Source organism: Euprymna scolopes, unplaced genomic scaffold, assembly GCF_053919585.1.
Source record: "Euprymna scolopes isolate OS-2025 unplaced genomic scaffold, ASM5391958v1 sca1, whole genome shotgun sequence".
Classification (NCBI taxonomy): domain Eukaryota; kingdom Metazoa; phylum Mollusca; class Cephalopoda; order Sepiida; family Sepiolidae; genus Euprymna; species Euprymna scolopes.
The window spans coordinates 354,131-371,630 of record NW_027633102.1 but is presented as its reverse complement, the minus strand read 5'-3'; the positions used below and the strand labels follow the sequence as shown (position 1 = coordinate 371,630).

Genomic DNA, 17,500 nt, shown 5'->3' with positions numbered 1-17,500 from the left:
CACTCCTTAGCGGATTCCGACTTCCGTGGCCACCGTCCTGCTGTCTATATCGACCGACACCCTTTCGGGGATCTCATGGGCGTCGCGTTAGGCACCTTAGCCGGACGTTTGGTTCATCCCACAGCGCCAGTTCTGCTTACCAAAAGTGGCCCACTTGGCACTCGCATTCGAGGTGACCAACCGCCCAGCGAAGCGTGCTGGCGGCGGCGGCCGGATGGGTCGGCTCCGTCGTTCGGGAGAGTCGGCCCGTTCCACCCGTTCCGAGTTCGAGAGTAGGTCGAGGCCGTGAACGGCCCCGGGGCCTCCAATCGTTCGCTTTACCGGATGGAATTGCGACGATCGAGCGCCAGCTATCCTGAGGGAAACTTCGGAGGGAACCAGCTACTAGACGGCTCGATTGGTCTTTCGCCCCTACACCCGGTTCCGACGATCGATTTGCACGTCAGAGGCGCTTCGGACTTCCACCAGAGTTTCCTCTGGCTTCATCCCGACCGGGCGTGGATCGCCATCTTTCGGGTCCCTGGTCGCTCGCTACGCCAGAGTCGGCCGAGTCGTACTCGGAAAAAGGGGAAACCGACCCGGGGGTGATGCGCCCGCGCGCAGCGCCTAAACTCGACGACAAAATAGGACTAGTTCAAGCCGCGGGATCTCACCGATGGGCGGAAGGAGGATATGGAAGCTGGCGCCCGGCAATTCCCCTTTTTGGATGATGCGCCGGTCCCCTCTCGGGGAGGAGGGAAAAACAACCGCACGTCAGCCACGAGCCTTCCCTCTCCTATCTCTCTCGGGAAGAGAGAAAAAAGGAAAAGTTGCGGGCACCGCAGCAGCGACGGCGGAAGGCCGAAAACGCCGCGCCGGCGGGATCGGGCACGGCTCGGAGGCGGGTGAGGCGAGGAGAAGACGACGGCACGAGACCGACGACACCCCCCGACGACCCCCGGACGACTTTGCCACGACACCTCTCCCGATCGACGCCCTCCTACACGCTCTCTCGCTTTCGCTTCGCCTTCGGGGTTAGTCAGAGGTGGCCCCTACGACTCGCGAACGGCCAGGACTCCTCGGTCCGTGTTTCAAGACGGGTCGGGTGGGTTGCCGATGCACGTCGCTGACCCGGGGTGGCGGGCGGCTCGAGTAAAAAAGCGTCGCCGAGCGACCTCTCCGGAAACGGAAACGGGCGCGGGCGGGGTTGCCCCCGACAAGAACCCGAAACGTCGGCGAGGTGCGTGACGGCGAGGCCGCGCCAGTCCTATCCCGCCTCTCATCGCGCACGCGCCCGAGACGGTGGGGCGCCTAAGGAGCGACACACAGAGTGCGTCGCCCGCACGCGACTTCCGGCGGGATCAAAACGGACCGGCTCGCCACGTGTAACGGATCGTGTCAGATTTCCTCCGTTCCCGGCAGAAAGGGGCAGTTACGTTCGCGGGCCCGACGGCCGGTGGCCCCCGACTTCACAAGGTGGGAAGACGGGGGTTTTCAGGGTGATGAAACGCCTGCCGCCTACGGAAAAAAACCCGCGTGTTCGACCTGCACGCCGGGAACGGGTCGCGACGACGGACCGGAGGGGAAGTGCGTCCGGTGCCGGCCGCGCGGAGGTCGCGCCGAAGCGCCCGCGCCATGATTACGCCGAGCGATGATGAAGGGGACGGGTGCAGCGGAGTCGCGCGCGGAGGGAGCAGGAGGAAAGAAGAAGCGGCGGCGACGGATGCGGCGGGTTAGGGCCCGGCGGCAGCAGCGATCGAGAGGACGAGTCCCCTCCGTCGCAGCCAACCGACGCAGCCACCTACCGACGCCGCGGTCGTCACCACGTTTCCCTTCCCGCTATCCACGCGGCCCGTCTCCTTCGTCGGCGACGCGGGCACAAAAGCTGGAACCGCGGGGAACGAGTCCCCCGCGGACACGACGAACGACGACCTGTGCCGCGACGGCCTCTCTTTCAAGAACACACATCGAGTTTGGGCTCGAGCCTAGGCAGCACCGGACTGAGTCCCCCCGCGATCGCGGTGAGCGGTCCCACCCGTTTACCCCTGGGCGGTTTCACGTTCTCTTGAACTCTCTCTCCAAAGTTCTTTTCAACTTTCCCTCACGGTACTTGTCGACTATCGGACTCGTCCCGGTATTTAGCCTTGGATGGAGCTTACCACCCGATTTGGGCTGCGTTCCCAAGCAACCCGACTCTCGGATCGAAGGCCGTCGCTCGCCGTCCGCACCGAATGGGCCTGGCACCCGCCGCGGGCGGCCCCGATCGAGGGAACTCCGAACTATGCGAGACGAAAACGAACGGCTGCCTTCGACCCATGCGCCACACGTCCCGAAGCCTTTAACTTGCGACGGGATTCGGCGTTGGGCTTCTCCCGGTTCACTCGCCGTTACTAAGGGAATCCCGGTTGGTTTCTTTTCCTCCGCTTAGCGATATGCTTAAGTTCAGCGGGTCGTCTCGTCCGAGCCGAGGGCGGCGGTTTTTAGTAGAGTGTGGTGTTTGGAGGAGAGGAATCTCGATCGGTACCCTCCGTGTGACGACGGCTGGCCGATATAGCGCCCGTCCGACCGAAAATGAAGAAGCCAACAATTAAAAAAAAGCGTGGGTCCTCCCCATCCGACGTTGCGTTGCCTACGACGCGGCCACCTTTTTACGGTGCGACGGCCGTGCTCGTCGCGCTGCTCGAGGCGTCGCTGAGAGACACCTTCATGAGGCAGAGAGCGAGACGAGCAGGCGGCGCTTACGTCGGCAGTCGGTTAGGTCGGTACTTTTTTTTTGGTCTCCCTTCGGCTGCTTTCGGACAGACTCCTCCTGCTCCTCCTCCACAGTGTTTCTTCACGCGGTCGAAAAGGGAAAAGACTCCGCGGTCTGCCAGCGGGAGACGAAGGAGGAGGCCGGAGAGGGTTTTAAAAAAAAAAAAGACATTGAAAGGAGTCAATTCTTTTTTTATTTTTCTTCCCCCTCGTCACTCGCTCCTGCGACGTCCCGGTTACCACCGTGCCGAGGACCGGGCGGGCACGGGGACGGCAAGATGTCGTTTCGTTAACGGAGAAAGACATGTAACGTTCCGCCTCTCGACCGGACGTGGCCCCGAGACAAGGGATCTCGGGGCCGCAATGTGCGTTCGAGGTGTCGATGTTCACTGAGTCCTGCAATTCGCATCAGTTATCGCGGCTGGCCGCGCTCTTCATCGACGGACGAGCCGAGTGATCCCCCGTCCAGGGTTCAGCACTTGGTTTTTTTATATTAGTTTTTGTTTATATAGATTTAGTAGTGTGCGAGGAGGTCTGTGCGAGGAGGCGTGACGGCATTGCAATGTCGCGAGTAGTTTGTTTTTTTAGCTAGCGGCGGTGGCACAGCGGCTGCAAAAAAACAAAAAAAACGATAAAGCGGCGACAAGGCAAAGAAGAAGCGGCCATCACTTGCGGTGGGCGAAAAAACAAACAGGTGGTAAGACGCGGAAGCAAGCAAGAAGAGCTGGGGCTTTAAAAACCTCCGCGTCACCACAAATCTATCTCTCGCTCCGCCTTTTATAGGTTTGTTTGCGCGCATTCGAGGCGTTGACGCCGACAGACAGAGGAGGTAGGCCGGAAAACAACAAACCAGTCTCGAACGGGAAAACGGTAATGATCCTTCCGCAGGTTCACCTACGGAAACCTTGTTACGACTTTTACTTCCTCTAAACGATCGGGTTCGGTCGTCTTCTCCAGGCATCGAACGCCGAGGCGTAGATGCACGAGTGTCGTGACGGACACGTCGCGCACTGCCCGGCGGCGTCGTCGGCCAGATCCGAGGACCTCACCGGACCGTTCGATCGGTAGTAGCGACGGGCGGTGTGTACAAAGGGCAGGGACGTGATCGACGCGGGCTGTTGACCCGCGCCTACCGGGAATTCCTCGTTCACGGGGTTGGTTACAGGCCCCGATCCCTATCACGGGAGGTGGTTCAGAGGTTTCCCAACCCTCTCGGGCCGGGGCGAAGTCCCCGCTGATACCTCCAGTGTAGCGCGCGTGCGGCCCCGGACATCTAAGGGCATCACAGACCTGTTATCGCTCCGCCTCGTGTGGCTTTCTGCCACCCGTCCCTCTAAGAAGTGCGTGAGAAAACCGACCCGGACCCGAGCGCCACGGAGGACGCCGAGCCCGCCGTAAAAATCACTGACATCGGCGCACTAGTTAGCAGGCCGGAGTCTCGTTCGTTATCGGAATCAACCAGACGGATCGCTCCACCAACTAAGAACGGCCATGCACCACCACCCACCGAATCGAGAAAGAGCTATCGATCTGTCAATCCTACCGGTGTCCGGACCGGGTGAGTTTTCCCGTGTTGAGTCAAATTAAGCCGCAGGCTCCACTCCTGGTGGTGCCCTTCCGTCAATTCCTTTAAGTTTCAGCTTTGCAACCATACTCCCCCCGGAACCGAACTCTGGTTTCCCGCAGGCTACCCGCCGGGTCATGGAAGCGAACGCCGGCGGATCGCCGGTCGGCATCGTTTACGGTCGGAACTACGACGGTATCTGATCGTCTTCGAACCTCCGACTTTCGCTCTTGATCGAGGAAAACGTGCTTGCCACACGCCATCGCTGCAGTTCGTCTTGCGACGATCCAAGAATTTCACCTCTAACGTCGCAATACGAGTGGCCCCGACCGCTCCCTTCGATCATTGCCTCGCCGTAGACGGAGACCGACAGACGTAGACGAGGCCCTCTTCCATCATTCCATGCTTATCGTATGCAAGCTTGAACAGCCCGCTCTGAGCACTCTAATTTTTTCAAAGTGAACGTACCGGCCGCCGCGGACACTCGGTTAAGAGCACCCTTGGAGGAGAAACCGCCGACCGCAACACGCGCGCAGACAAGACACGAAGCAGGGACTCGGAGCGGACCGGGGGGTTCAAAAAAAAAGAGGAACGCGCGGAAAGGGAGAGGGAGAGAAGCGCGGGGGTCAGAGTGCGGGGATGCGAATGAACGCACCCAAACACACACACGTAGCACCCCCCCGTTAGACTACTCCCGGAACCGAACCGACGACCACTTGTTTTTTTTTTCCCGGATCCCGATCACGACCTCCTCGTCCACCTCGCCGGCAGGACCGCGTGGCGGGTATGCTAGCGGTTGACACCGGCGGAAAGGGCCGGGAATGCGAACGGACGACCAAAGTCAACGACGGACGATGGCGCCGCCGCCCCGGGGCCGCTTGCGCGACCACGAACCCGAGTTCGGACTACGAGCTTTTTAACCGCAACAACTTTAATATACGCTACCGGAGCTGGAATTACCGCGGCTGCTGGCACCAGACTTGCCCTCCGGTTGGTCCTCGTTAACGGATTTGAAGTGTACTCATTCCGATCGCGGGGCCTCGACAGAGTCCCGCGTCGTTATTTTTCGTCACTACCTCCCCGTGCCGGGAGTGGGTAATTTGCGCGCCTGCTGCCTTCCTTGGATGTGGTAGCCGTTTCGCATGCTCCCTCTCCGGAATCGAACCCCGATTCCCCGTTACCCGTAGTAACCACGGTAGGCACTTAACCGACCGTCGACAGTTGATAGGGCGGACCCTCGAGAGACCCGTCGCCGGGCGTGAAAGCTCGTGCGATCGACCAGTGAGTTATCCAGAGTCACCAAAGCGGAGCGCGCCGCCCTATGAGCCCCGCCACCGAACGGACCCGCGAGCGGGAACGCCGACGACGGGAGGACGGAATGACGCGCATCGGTCTCAGTCTAATATGTAGCGCCGCGACCCGGAACGGCCGACGCGGGTGCCAGCGCGCGAGGCGTGGCGACGACGGCGCGCCGACCGATCGCGGCCTGTGTCACATGTATTAGCTCTAGAATTGCCACAGTTATCCATCGCCTCCGAGGAGGAATACGGTCCCGAGGATTAGGTCCGGTTCCTGAGCCATTCGCGGTTTCGCCCGTTCTAATGCGTGGCGTGAACTTACACTTGCATGGCTTAAGCTTTGAGACAAGCATATGACTACTGGCAGGATCAACCAGGTATCGTTGGAATTTGGGACTTTGTTTCGACAGAACGACAGACCGACCGACCGACCGACCGACATAAGACAGACAACTACAACGACGGGCACGTGTTTATTTATTTTTCGAGGGGGTTCGCCGTCAGAAGAAGCGCGCTGCCCGCGCTGATGGCCTCTTTTTTGTTTCTCCCCTGACTTGGACCGAGACCGAGACTCAAAGAACGAAAGCGACCAACGTCGACAACAACAACGACAACGGCACCCTTGACAGCGATACATACGACAAACGACAAGCAGCACGACGGCAGTGCACACGGACATCGAGGGTCAAGGTGCAGACTGAACTCGCCGAGGTCGTCGTCATCGTGGTCGCCATCGATTCCGTCTCGTCGTCGTCGTCGTCAACGTCCACGTCACAGCCGGCCGAGAAGAGAGAACAGACGACAGCGTCGACAACAACAACATCGACAACGGCACCCTTGACAGCGATACATACGACAAACGACAAACAGCACGACGGCAGTGCACACGGACATCGGAGGTCAAGGTGCAGACTGGAATCGTCGAGGTCGTCGTCATCGTGGTCGCCATCGATGCCGTCTCGTCGTCGTCGTCGTCGTCTTCGTCGTCGTCGTCGTCATCAACGTACCAACCGACCGAGACGAGAGAGCAAGCAACAACGTCGACAACAACAACGACAACGGCACCCTTGACAGCGATACATACGACAAACGACAAACAGCACGACGGCAGTGCACACGGACATCGGAGGTCAAGGTGCAGACTGAACTCGTCGAGGTCGTCGTCATCGTGGTCGCCATCGATGCCGTCTCGTCGTCGTCGTCGTCTCCGTCGTCGTCGTCGTCGTCGCCAACGTCAACGTCAACATCACAGCCGTCATCGGGGAGGAGCTGGACCAGGGCAGCGGCGGCGTAAATTTTCCCGTCACCTTCGTCGTCGCCTTCGTCGACCGACCGACCGACCGGCGTCGTGTTCGTGCTCGGAAAACCGAGGAGAGACAACGTGCACATGGCGCGTTCTCGCAAGCGGCTCCTCGGTCCGATTTTTTTGGGCGGCTTTTTCGAGCTTTTTTTTTTTTTTCTCACCCTTTCGTCCGTGCGACGGCGAACGTTAGGGGAAAAAAAAAAAAAAAAAAAAAACGACAACAACGCGGCGGACCGGGCGAACAACATCGTCGACACACACGACATTGACGACCGGTCCCCCTTTTCACAATCGCATCGAGATAAAAACGAACGAGTCCGATTCGAGCACCGAGTCGCGAGCGGGAGGACTGTCGGTGCAAGTATCGATCACTGACGTGAGCGCTTCGCCGGACAGAGGATGGCTCATCCGGCAGCCGTGCAAATCGACGGTATGGGAAGAACGAACAAGAAGAGCAACGACTTGATCGGCGGCTTGGGAACTGCGGACGGTGAAAACGGGTTAATCGACTGCGACCACGACTGCTCGATCGATCTTCTTTGGCGCTAACAAAGGTGGAGGTGGCGCAAGAAGGGACTAGCGCTATCACCGTCCACGTATCAGAAGATGCGGCGGCAGACGTCGACGCTTATGCGTTGTCGGACGAGAAGTCGCTGCAGCACGTGTACCGCGAGCGGGACGTCCAAGGTTTTGCCAGACGGAAAGAAATCGGGTGTCAGCGAACGTTCACACGGCTGTGAGATCGGACGCTGACAGGAGTAGGAGGCGGCAGGCAGGCGGCGGTTACGGCGGCGGCGCCTGCTGCTGCTCATCCTCCTGTTTGCTGCGGCGACTTCCAGGACGGGAGAGCATCGAACAACGTACGTATGGTTACAAGGGGATCAGGATCTACATAGTGCATCCCCCGCGGCTATTTTTGTTTGTTTGTTCGCTCGTTCGTTAATTCGTTCGTTCGTTCGTTCGTTCGTTACAATGTACGTTTTTCCGTTCGACGGCGGCAGAGAGCGGCGGCGTTTCTCCCTAATCCGGAGGATTTATCGGTCGCACAGCGATGGGTCGTTCGGCCGATCATCGAAAGATTCGCAGGTAGTGGTTGAATGGCAGAACGGCAGCAACAACAGCGGCGGCTGAGAGCGGCGAACGCTGAGGCGGAAGCAGAAGCTGCAGCAAACGTATCGGCTAAACATGGTGGACATAGATATGGCTGACGACGCGGGTACCACGACGACTATGGAACCAGGAAAAGGAGCCGTTAGTTGTTCCAACATATCGTTCGACACGTCGAGCAGCCCTAGGTCCACGGAGAAGCACACACACGTACCACGTATTATAACCTAACGACGATGAGCGGGCGCACGGTTGGCAGGAACGAAGGCGGCGGATCAAAACAAGTTGGAGCGCGGCGACAGCGATAACGGTGACAGCCCTAGGCGGCGGAGATGCCACTTTCTGACGCCTTTGCGACAAGCCCGTAGAGACGTTCCGGACCACCACGAGGCAAAGAGTCGCTGCTCCGACGAACCGACACACCAAAGTGTGCTTCCTACCGAACATGTTTTATAAAACTTTCAAACTGGAAAACCCCAGAAATGGTGTTGGTATTTGTCCAGACCCACCTCCGACACCTGAAAATGGTGGTCAAAAAAAACGTCGATTATACGAAGCGACATTTCTGGTCGGCGATTTTCCAGTTTTACGCCTACTGCCACATGGGGATGTCGGTAGGCGTCGCAAAGTGCCTTCTCGTAGGCTAGGCACACCAGGACTTTGTCATTTTTTTCCCCCTCGACATTCCTGGTCCGGTCTATTCCGATTTTACACCTACCGCCATGTGGGGGTGGCAGTAGGCGTCGAAAAGTGCCTTCTCGACCGCTAGCGACACCACTACTTGAGGCCTACTGGAGGGCCCGCACACCTGAAAGGGGGCCGCGGAGTCGACCCCGGGGGCCTCCGCTTCTCGCCGCCGCTCACTTGGACGCCTTCCGCAACCTGTGGTCCCGCTCGGGGCCGCCGGGAGCCTCGCCGACCTGACCGGTGTCGGTAGGCGTCTGGAAGCGCCCGGCCGACCTGGACGAGGTCCCCCTGGCCCCCGGGGGACACCCCTTAGTTGGATGGGGGTGCTGTCCCGGGCACACATGCAACCCGCGGCCGCCTACCGACAGCCCCCTTCGCTCGATCGCTACTCCTTTCCAACATATGTCGGAGAAGCCGGGCGGTTGTGAAACCCCAGAAATGGTGTTGGTATTCGTCCAGACCCACCTCCGACACCTGAAAATGGTGGTCAAAAAAAACGTCGATTATACGAAGCGACATTTCTGGTCGGCGATTTTCCAGTTTTGCGCCTACCGCCATGTGGGGGTGGCAGTAGGCGTCGAAAAGTGCCTTCTCGACCGCTAGCGACACCACTACTTTATCGAGCTCTGGAGGCCCGCACACCGACCCGGGGGCCGCGGAGTCGACCCCGGGGGCCTCCTGGCGTCGCCGCCGCTCACTTGGACGCCTTCCGCAACCTGTGGTCCCGCTCGGGGCCGCCGGGAGCCTCGCCGACCTGACCGGTGTCGGTAGGCGTCTGGAAGCGCCCGGCCGACCTGGACGAGGTCCCCCTGGCCCCCGGGGGACACCCCTTAGTTGGATGGGGGTGCTGTCCCGGGCACACATGCAACCCGCGGCCGCCTACCGACAGCCCCCTTCGCTCGATCGCTACTCCTTTCCAACATATGTCGGAGAAGCCGGGCGGTTGTGAAACCCCAGAAATGGTGTTGGTATTCGTCCAGACCCACCTCCGACACCTGAAAATGGTGGTCAAAAAAAACGTCGATTATACGAAGCGACATTTCTGGTCGGCGATTTTCCAGTTTTGCGCCTACCGCCATGTGGGGGTGGCAGTAGGCGTCGAAAAGTGCCTTCTCGACCGCTAGCGACACCACTACTTTATCGAGCTCTGGAGGCCCGCACACCGACCCGGGGGCCGCGGAGTCGACCCCGGGGGCCTCCTGGCGTCGCCGCCGCTCACTTGGACGCCTTCCGCAACCTGTGGTCCCGCTCGGGGCCGCCGGGAGCCTCGCCGACCTGACCGGTGTCGGTAGGCGTCTGGAAGCGCCCGGCCGACCTGGACGAGGTCCCCCTGGCCCCCGGGGGACACCCCTTAGTTGGATGGGGGTGCTGTCCCGGGCACACATGCAACCCGCGGCCGCCTACCGACAGCCCCCTTCGCTCGATCGCTACTCCTTTCCAACATATGTCGGAGAAGCCGGGCGGTTGTGAAACCCCAGAAATGGTGTTGGTATTCGTCCAGACCCACCTCCGACACCTGAAAATGGTGGTCAAAAAAAACGTCGATTATACGAAGCGACATTTCTGGTCGGCGATTTTCCAGTTTTGCGCCTACCGCCATGTGGGGGTGGCAGTAGGCGTCGAAAAGTGCCTTCTCGACCGCTAGCGACACCACTACTTTATCGAGCTCTGGAGGCCCGCACACCGACCCGGGGGCCGCGGAGTCGACCCCGGGGGCCTCCTGGCGTCGCCGCCGCTCACTTGGACGCCTTCCGCAACCTGTGGTCCCGCTCGGGGCCGCCGGGAGCCTCGCCGACCTGACCGGTGTCGGTAGGCGTCTGGAAGCGCCCGGCCGACCTGGACGAGGTCCCCCTGGCCCCCGGGGGACACCCCTTAGTTGGATGGGGGTGCTGTCCCGGGCACACATGCAACCCGCGGCCGCCTACCGACAGCCCCCTTCGCTCGATCGCTACTCCTTTCCAACATATGTCGGAGAAGCCGGGCGGTTGTGAAACCCCAGAAATGGTGTTGGTATTCGTCCAGACCCACCTCCGACACCTGAAAATGGTGGTCAAAAAAAACGTCGATTATACGAAGCGACATTTCTGGTCGGCGATTTTCCAGTTTTGCGCCTACCGCCATGTGGGGGTGGCAGTAGGCGTCGAAAAGTGCCTTCTCGACCGCTAGCGACACCACTACTTTATCGAGCTCTGGAGGCCCGCACACCGACCCGGGGGCCGCGGAGTCCACCCCGGGGGCCTCCTGGCGTCGCCGCCGCTCACTTGGACGCCTTCCGCAACCTGTGGTCCCGCTCGGGGCCGCCGGGAGCCTCGCCGACCTGACCGGTGTCGGTAGGCGTCTGGAAGCGCCCGGCCGACCTGGACGAGGTCCCCCTGGCCCCCGGGGGACACCCCTTAGTTGGATGGGGGTGCTGTCCCGGGCACACATGCAACCCGCGGCCGCCTACCGACAGCCCCCTTCGCTCGATCGCTACTCCTTTCCAACATATGTCGGAGAAGCCGGGCGGTTGTGAAACCCCAGAAATGGTGTTGGTATTCGTCCAGACCCACCTCCGACACCTGAAAATGGTGGTCAAAAAAAACGTCGATTATACGAAGCGACATTTCTGGTCGGCGATTTTCCAGTTTTGCGCCTACCGCCATGTGGGGGTGGCAGTAGGCGTCGAAAAGTGCCTTCTCGACCGCTAGCGACACCACTACTTTATCGAGCTCTGGAGGCCCGCACACCGACCCGGGGGCCGCGGAGTCGACCCCGGGGGCCTCCTGGCGTCGCCGCCGCTCACTTGGACGCCTTCCGCAACCTGTGGTCCCGCTCGGGGCCGCCGGGAGCCTCGCCGACCTGACCGGTGTCGGTAGGCGTCTGGAAGCGCCCGGCCGACCTGGACGAGGTCCCCCTGGCCCCCGGGGGACACCCCTTAGTTGGATGGGGGTGCTGTCCCGGGCACACATGCAACCCGCGGCCGCCTACCGACAGCCCCCTTCGCTCGATCGCTACTCCTTTCCAACATATGTCGGAAAAGCCGGGCGGTTGTGAAACCCCAGAAATGGTGTTGGTATTCGTCCAGACCCACCTCCGACACCTGAAAATGGTGGTCAAAAAAAACGTCGATTATACGAAGCGACATTTCTGGTCGGCGATTTTCCAGTTTTGCGCCTACCGCCATGTGGGGGTGGCAGTAGGCGTCGAAAAGTGCCTTCTCGACCGCTAGCGACACCACTACTTTATCGAGCTCTGGAGGCCCGCACACCGACCCGGGGGCCGCGGAGTCGACCCCGGGGGCCTCCTGGCGTCGCCGCCGCTCACTTGGACGCCTTCCGCAACCTGTGGTCCCGCTCGGGGCCGCCGGGAGCCTCGCCGACCTGACCGGTGTCGGTAGGCGTCTGGAAGCGCCCGGCCGACCTGGACGAGGTCCCCCTGGCCCCCGGGGGACACCCCTTAGTTGGATGGGGGTGCTGTCCCGGGCACACATGCAACCCGCGGCCGCCTACCGACAGCCCCCTTCGCTCGATCGCTACTCCTTTCCAACATATGTCGGAGAAGCCGGGCGGTTGTGAAACCCCAGAAATGGTGTTGGTATTCGTCCAGACCCACCTCCGACACCTGAAAATGGTGGTCAAAAAAAACGTCGATTATACGAAGCGACATTTCTGGTCGGCGATTTTCCAGTTTTGCGCCTACCGCCATGTGGGGGTGGCAGTAGGCGTCGAAAAGTGCCTTCTCGACCGCTAGCGACACCACTACTTTATCGAGCTCTGGAGGCCCGCACACCGACCCGGGGGCCGCGGAGTCGACCCCGGGGGCCTCCTGGCGTCGCCGCCGCTCACTTGGACGCCTTCCGCAACCTGTGGTCCCGCTCGGGGCCGCCGGGAGCCTCGCCGACCTGACCGGTGTCGGTAGGCGTCTGGAAGCGCCCGGCCGACCTGGACGAGGTCCCCCTGGCCCCCGGGGGACACCCCTTAGTTGGATGGGGGTGCTGTCCCGGGCACACATGCAACCCGCGGCCGCCTACCGACAGCCCCCTTCGCTCGATCGCTACTCCTTTCCAACATATGTCGGAGAAGCCGGGCGGTTGTGAAACCCCAGAAATGGTGTTGGTATTCGTCCAGACCCACCTCCGACACCTGAAAATGGTGGTCAAAAAAAACGTCGATTATACGAAGCGACATTTCTGGTCGGCGATTTTCCAGTTTTGCGCCTACCGCCATGTGGGGGTGGCAGTAGGCGTCGAAAAGTGCCTTCTCGACCGCTAGCGACACCACTACTTTATCGAGCTCTGGAGGCCCGCACACCGACCCGGGGGCCGCGGAGTCGACCCCGGGGGCCTCCTGGCGTCGCCGCCGCTCACTTGGACGCCTTCCGCAACCTGTGGTCCCGCTCGGGGCCGCCGGGAGCCTCGCCGACCTGACCGGTGTCGGTAGGCGTCTGGAAGCGCCCGGCCGACCTGGACGAGGTCCCCCTGGCCCCCGGGGGACACCCCTTAGTTGGATGGGGGTGCTGTCCCGGGCACACATGCAACCCGCGGCCGCCTACCGACAGCCCCCTTCGCTCGATCGCTACTCCTTTCCAACATATGTCGGAGAAGCCGGGCGGTTGTGAAACCCCAGAAATGGTGTTGGTATTCGTCCAGACCCACCTCCGACACCTGAAAATGGTGGTCAAAAAAAACGTCGATTATACGAAGCGACATTTCTGGTCGGCGATTTTCCAGTTTTGCGCCTACCGCCATGTGGGGGTGGCAGTAGGCGTCGAAAAGTGCCTTCTCGACCGCTAGCGACACCACTACTTTATCGAGCTCTGGAGGCCCGCACACCGACCCGGGGGCCGCGGAGTCCACCCCGGGGGCCTCCTGGCGTCGCCGCCGCTCACTTGGACGCCTTCCGCAACCTGTGGTCCCGCTCGGGGCCGCCGGGAGCCTCGCCGACCTGACCGGTGTCGGTAGGCGTCTGGAAGCGCCCGGCCGACCTGGACGAGGTCCCCCTGGCCCCCGGGGGACACCCCTTAGTTGGATGGGGGTGCTGTCCCGGGCACACATGCAACCCGCGGCCGCCTACCGACAGCCCCCTTCGCTCGATCGCTACTCCTTTCCAACATATGTCGGAGAAGCCGGGCGGTTGTGAAACCCCAGAAATGGTGTTGGTATTCGTCCAGACCCACCTCCGACACCTGAAAATGGTGGTCAAAAAAAACGTCGATTATACGAAGCGACATTTCTGGTCGGCGATTTTCCAGTTTTGCGCCTACCGCCATGTGGGGGTGGCAGTAGGCGTCGAAAAGTGCCTTCTCGACCGCTAGCGACACCACTACTTTATCGAGCTCTGGAGGCCCGCACACCGACCCGGGGGCCGCGGAGTCGACCCCGGGGGCCTCCTGGCGTCGCCGCCGCTCACTTGGACGCCTTCCGCAACCTGTGGTCCCGCTCGGGGCCGCCGGGAGCCTCGCCGACCTGACCGGTGTCGGTAGGCGTCTGGAAGCGCCCGGCCGACCTGGACGAGGTCCCCCTGGCCCCCGGGGGACACCCCTTAGTTGGATGGGGGTGCTGTCCCGGGCACACATGCAACCCGCGGCCGCCTACCGACAGCCCCCTTCGCTCGATCGCTACTCCTTTCCAACATATGTCGGAAAAGCCGGGCGGTTGTGAAACCCCAGAAATGGTGTTGGTATTCGTCCAGACCCACCTCCGACACCTGAAAATGGTGGTCAAAAAAAACGTCGATTATACGAAGCGACATTTCTGGTCGGCGATTTTCCAGTTTTGCGCCTACCGCCATGTGGGGGTGGCAGTAGGCGTCGAAAAGTGCCTTCTCGACCGCTAGCGACACCACTACTTTATCGAGCTCTGGAGGCCCGCACACCGACCCGGGGGCCGCGGAGTCGACCCCGGGGGCCTCCTGGCGTCGCCGCCGCTCACTTGGACGCCTTCCGCAACCTGTGGTCCCGCTCGGGGCCGCCGGGAGCCTCGCCGACCTGACCGGTGTCGGTAGGCGTCTGGAAGCGCCCGGCCGACCTGGACGAGGTCCCCCTGGCCCCCGGGGGACACCCCTTAGTTGGATGGGGGTGCTGTCCCGGGCACACATGCAACCCGCGGCCGCCTACCGACAGCCCCCTTCGCTCGATCGCTACTCCTTTCCAACATATGTCGGAGAAGCCGGGCGGTTGTGAAACCCCAGAAATGGTGTTGGTATTCGTCCAGACCCACCTCCGACACCTGAAAATGGTGGTCAAAAAAAACGTCGATTATACGAAGCGACATTTCTGGTCGGCGATTTTCCAGTTTTGCGCCTACCGCCATGTGGGGGTGGCAGTAGGCGTCGAAAAGTGCCTTCTCGACCGCTAGCGACACCACTACTTTATCGAGCTCTGGAGGCCCGCACACCGACCCGGGGGCCGCGGAGTCGACCCCGGGGGCCTCCTGGCGTCGCCGCCGCTCACTTGGACGCCTTCCGCAACCTGTGGTCCCGCTCGGGGCCGCCGGGAGCCTCGCCGACCTGACCGGTGTCGGTAGGCGTCTGGAAGCGCCCGGCCGACCTGGACGAGGTCCCCCTGGCCCCCGGGGGACACCCCTTAGTTGGATGGGGGTGCTGTCCCGGGCACACATGCAACCCGCGGCCGCCTACCGACAGCCCCCTTCGCTCGATCGCTACTCCTTTCCAACATATGTCGGAGAAGCCGGGCGGTTGTGAAACCCCAGAAATGGTGTTGGTATTCGTCCAGACCCACCTCCGACACCTGAAAATGGTGGTCAAAAAAAACGTCGATTATACGAAGCGACATTTCTGGTCGGCGATTTTCCAGTTTTGCGCCTACCGCCATGTGGGGGTGGCAGTAGGCGTCGAAAAGTGCCTTCTCGACCGCTAGCGACACCACTACTTTATCGAGCTCTGGAGGCCCGCACACCGACCCGGGGGCCGCGGAGTCGACCCCGGGGGCCTCCTGGCGTCGCCGCCGCTCACTTGGACGCCTTCCGCAACCTGTGGTCCCGCTCGGGGCCGCCGGGAGCCTCGCCGACCTGACCGGTGTCGGTAGGCGTCAGTCAAACTTGCTTAAGAGGCAAAGCCTCCTCACACCTTAAGAGAGTCACAGTTAGTCCCGCCGTTTACCCGTGGTCGTCGTCGGGGGTGCCGGTCGGTGTGTTTCGGCGTGTTTCTTTCTTACTTTAGCTCGCTCCTATAAGCTAACTCAGCAGCCCTGCTAAAATCAATTTATCATTATTTTCAATCTATCGAAAATCTTAATTTATTATTATTTTCCAACTATCGAAAATCTTAATAGAGTTGGGGTTTTTTGTTTGTTTTTTTTTTTAAATTCCATTGTAACAACAGACAGCCAGCCAGCAGCATGTGGTGTCGGTAGGCGTCTGGAAGCGCTTGAGGAGGCAGAGGAGTTGGCAAGCTCGCTAAACTGCCCGCTGGTGTGGTGGTGTCGGTAGAGGCGTCTTGAATATACCCGGTCGCTCGATCGACGACGACGACGGCTAGGTGGCCGAGGAGGAGGACTACCTACCTACCTAGCCGAATAGCCGTGGTAGTCGTCAGTCAAACTTGCTTAAGAGGCGGCAAAGTCCCGCCGTTTACCCGTGGTCGTCGTCGGGGGTGCCGGTCGGTGTGTTTCGGCGTGTTTCTTTCTTACTTTAGCTCGCTCCTATAAGCTAACTCAGCAGCCCTGCTAAAATCAATTTATCATTATTTTCAATCTATCGAAAATCTTAATTTATTATTATTTTCCAACTATCGAAAATCTTAATAGAGTTGGGGTTTTTTGTTTGTTTTTTTTTTTAAATTCCATTGTAACAACAGACAGCCAGCCAGCAGCATGTGGTGTCGGTAGGCGTCTGGAAGCGCTTGAGGAGGCAGAGGAGTTGGCAAGCTCGCTAAACTGCCCGCTGGTGTGGTGGTGTCGGTAGAGGCGTCTTGAATATACCCGGTCGCTCGATCGACGACGACGACGGCTAGGTGGCCGAGGAGGAGGACTACCTACCTACCTACCTAGCCGAATAGCCGTGGTAGTCGTCAGTCAAACTTGCTTAAGAGGCGGCAAAGTCCCGCCGTTTACCCGTGGTCGTCGTCGGGGGTGCCGGTCGGTGTGTTTCGGCGTGTTTCTTTCTTACTTTAGCTCGCTCCTATAAGCTAACTCAGCAGCCCTGCTAAAATCAATTTATCATTATTTTCAATCTATCGAAAATCTTAATTTATTATTATTTTCCAACTATCGAAAATCTTAATAGAGTTGGGGTTTTTTGTTTGTTTTTTTTTTTAAATTCCATTGTAACAACAGACAGCCAGCCAGCAGCATGTGGTGTCGGTAGGCGTCTGGAAGCGCTTGAGGAGGCAGAGGAGTTGGCAAGCTCGCTAAACTGCCCGCTGGTGTGGTGGTGTCGGTAGAGGCGTCTTGAATATACCCGGTCGCTCGATCGACGACGACGACGGCTAGGTGGCCGAGGAGGAGGACTACCTACCTACCTACCTAGCCGAATAGCCGTGGTAGTCGTCAGTCAAACTTGCTTAAGAGGCGGCAAAGTCCCGCCGTTTACCCGTGGTCGTCGTCGGGGGTGCCGGTCGGTGTGTTTCGGCGTGTTTCTTTCTTACTTTAGCTCGCTCCTATAAGCTAACTCAGCAGCCCTGCTAAAATCAATTTATCATTATTTTCAATCTATCGAAAATCTTAATTTATTATTATTTTCCAACTATCGAAAATCTTAATAGAGTTGGGGTTTTTTGTTTGTTTTTTTTTTTAAATTCCATTGTAACAACAGACAGCCAGCCAGCAGCATGTGGTGTCGGTAGGCGTCTGGAAGCGCTTGAGGAGGCAGAGGAG

At 60.0% G+C, this 17,500-nt stretch overlaps 2 non-coding genes and 1 pseudogene across 2 annotated transcripts in view; all 3 read right to left on the bottom strand.

Annotated features, from left to right (window-relative positions):
* Positions 1-2,452, bottom strand: part of LOC145273598 (large subunit ribosomal RNA) — a 5,725-nt gene extending 3,273 nt beyond the window's left edge. The window contains exon 1 of the ribosomal RNA XR_013866421.1: positions 1-2,452. This exon is cut by the window's left edge and continues 3,273 nt beyond it. This is a non-coding gene — a ribosomal RNA (large subunit ribosomal RNA).
* Positions 2,453-3,045: 593 nt separating this feature from the next.
* On the bottom strand, positions 3,046-3,203 carry LOC145273345 (5.8S ribosomal RNA). Its single transcript, XR_013866339.1, has one exon. It is a non-coding gene; the product is annotated as a 5.8S ribosomal RNA (ribosomal RNA).
* Positions 3,204-3,601: 398 nt separating this feature from the next.
* On the bottom strand, positions 3,602-5,972 carry LOC145273439 (small subunit ribosomal RNA; annotated as a pseudogene).
* Between the last annotated feature and the right edge of the window lie 11,528 nt (positions 5,973-17,500).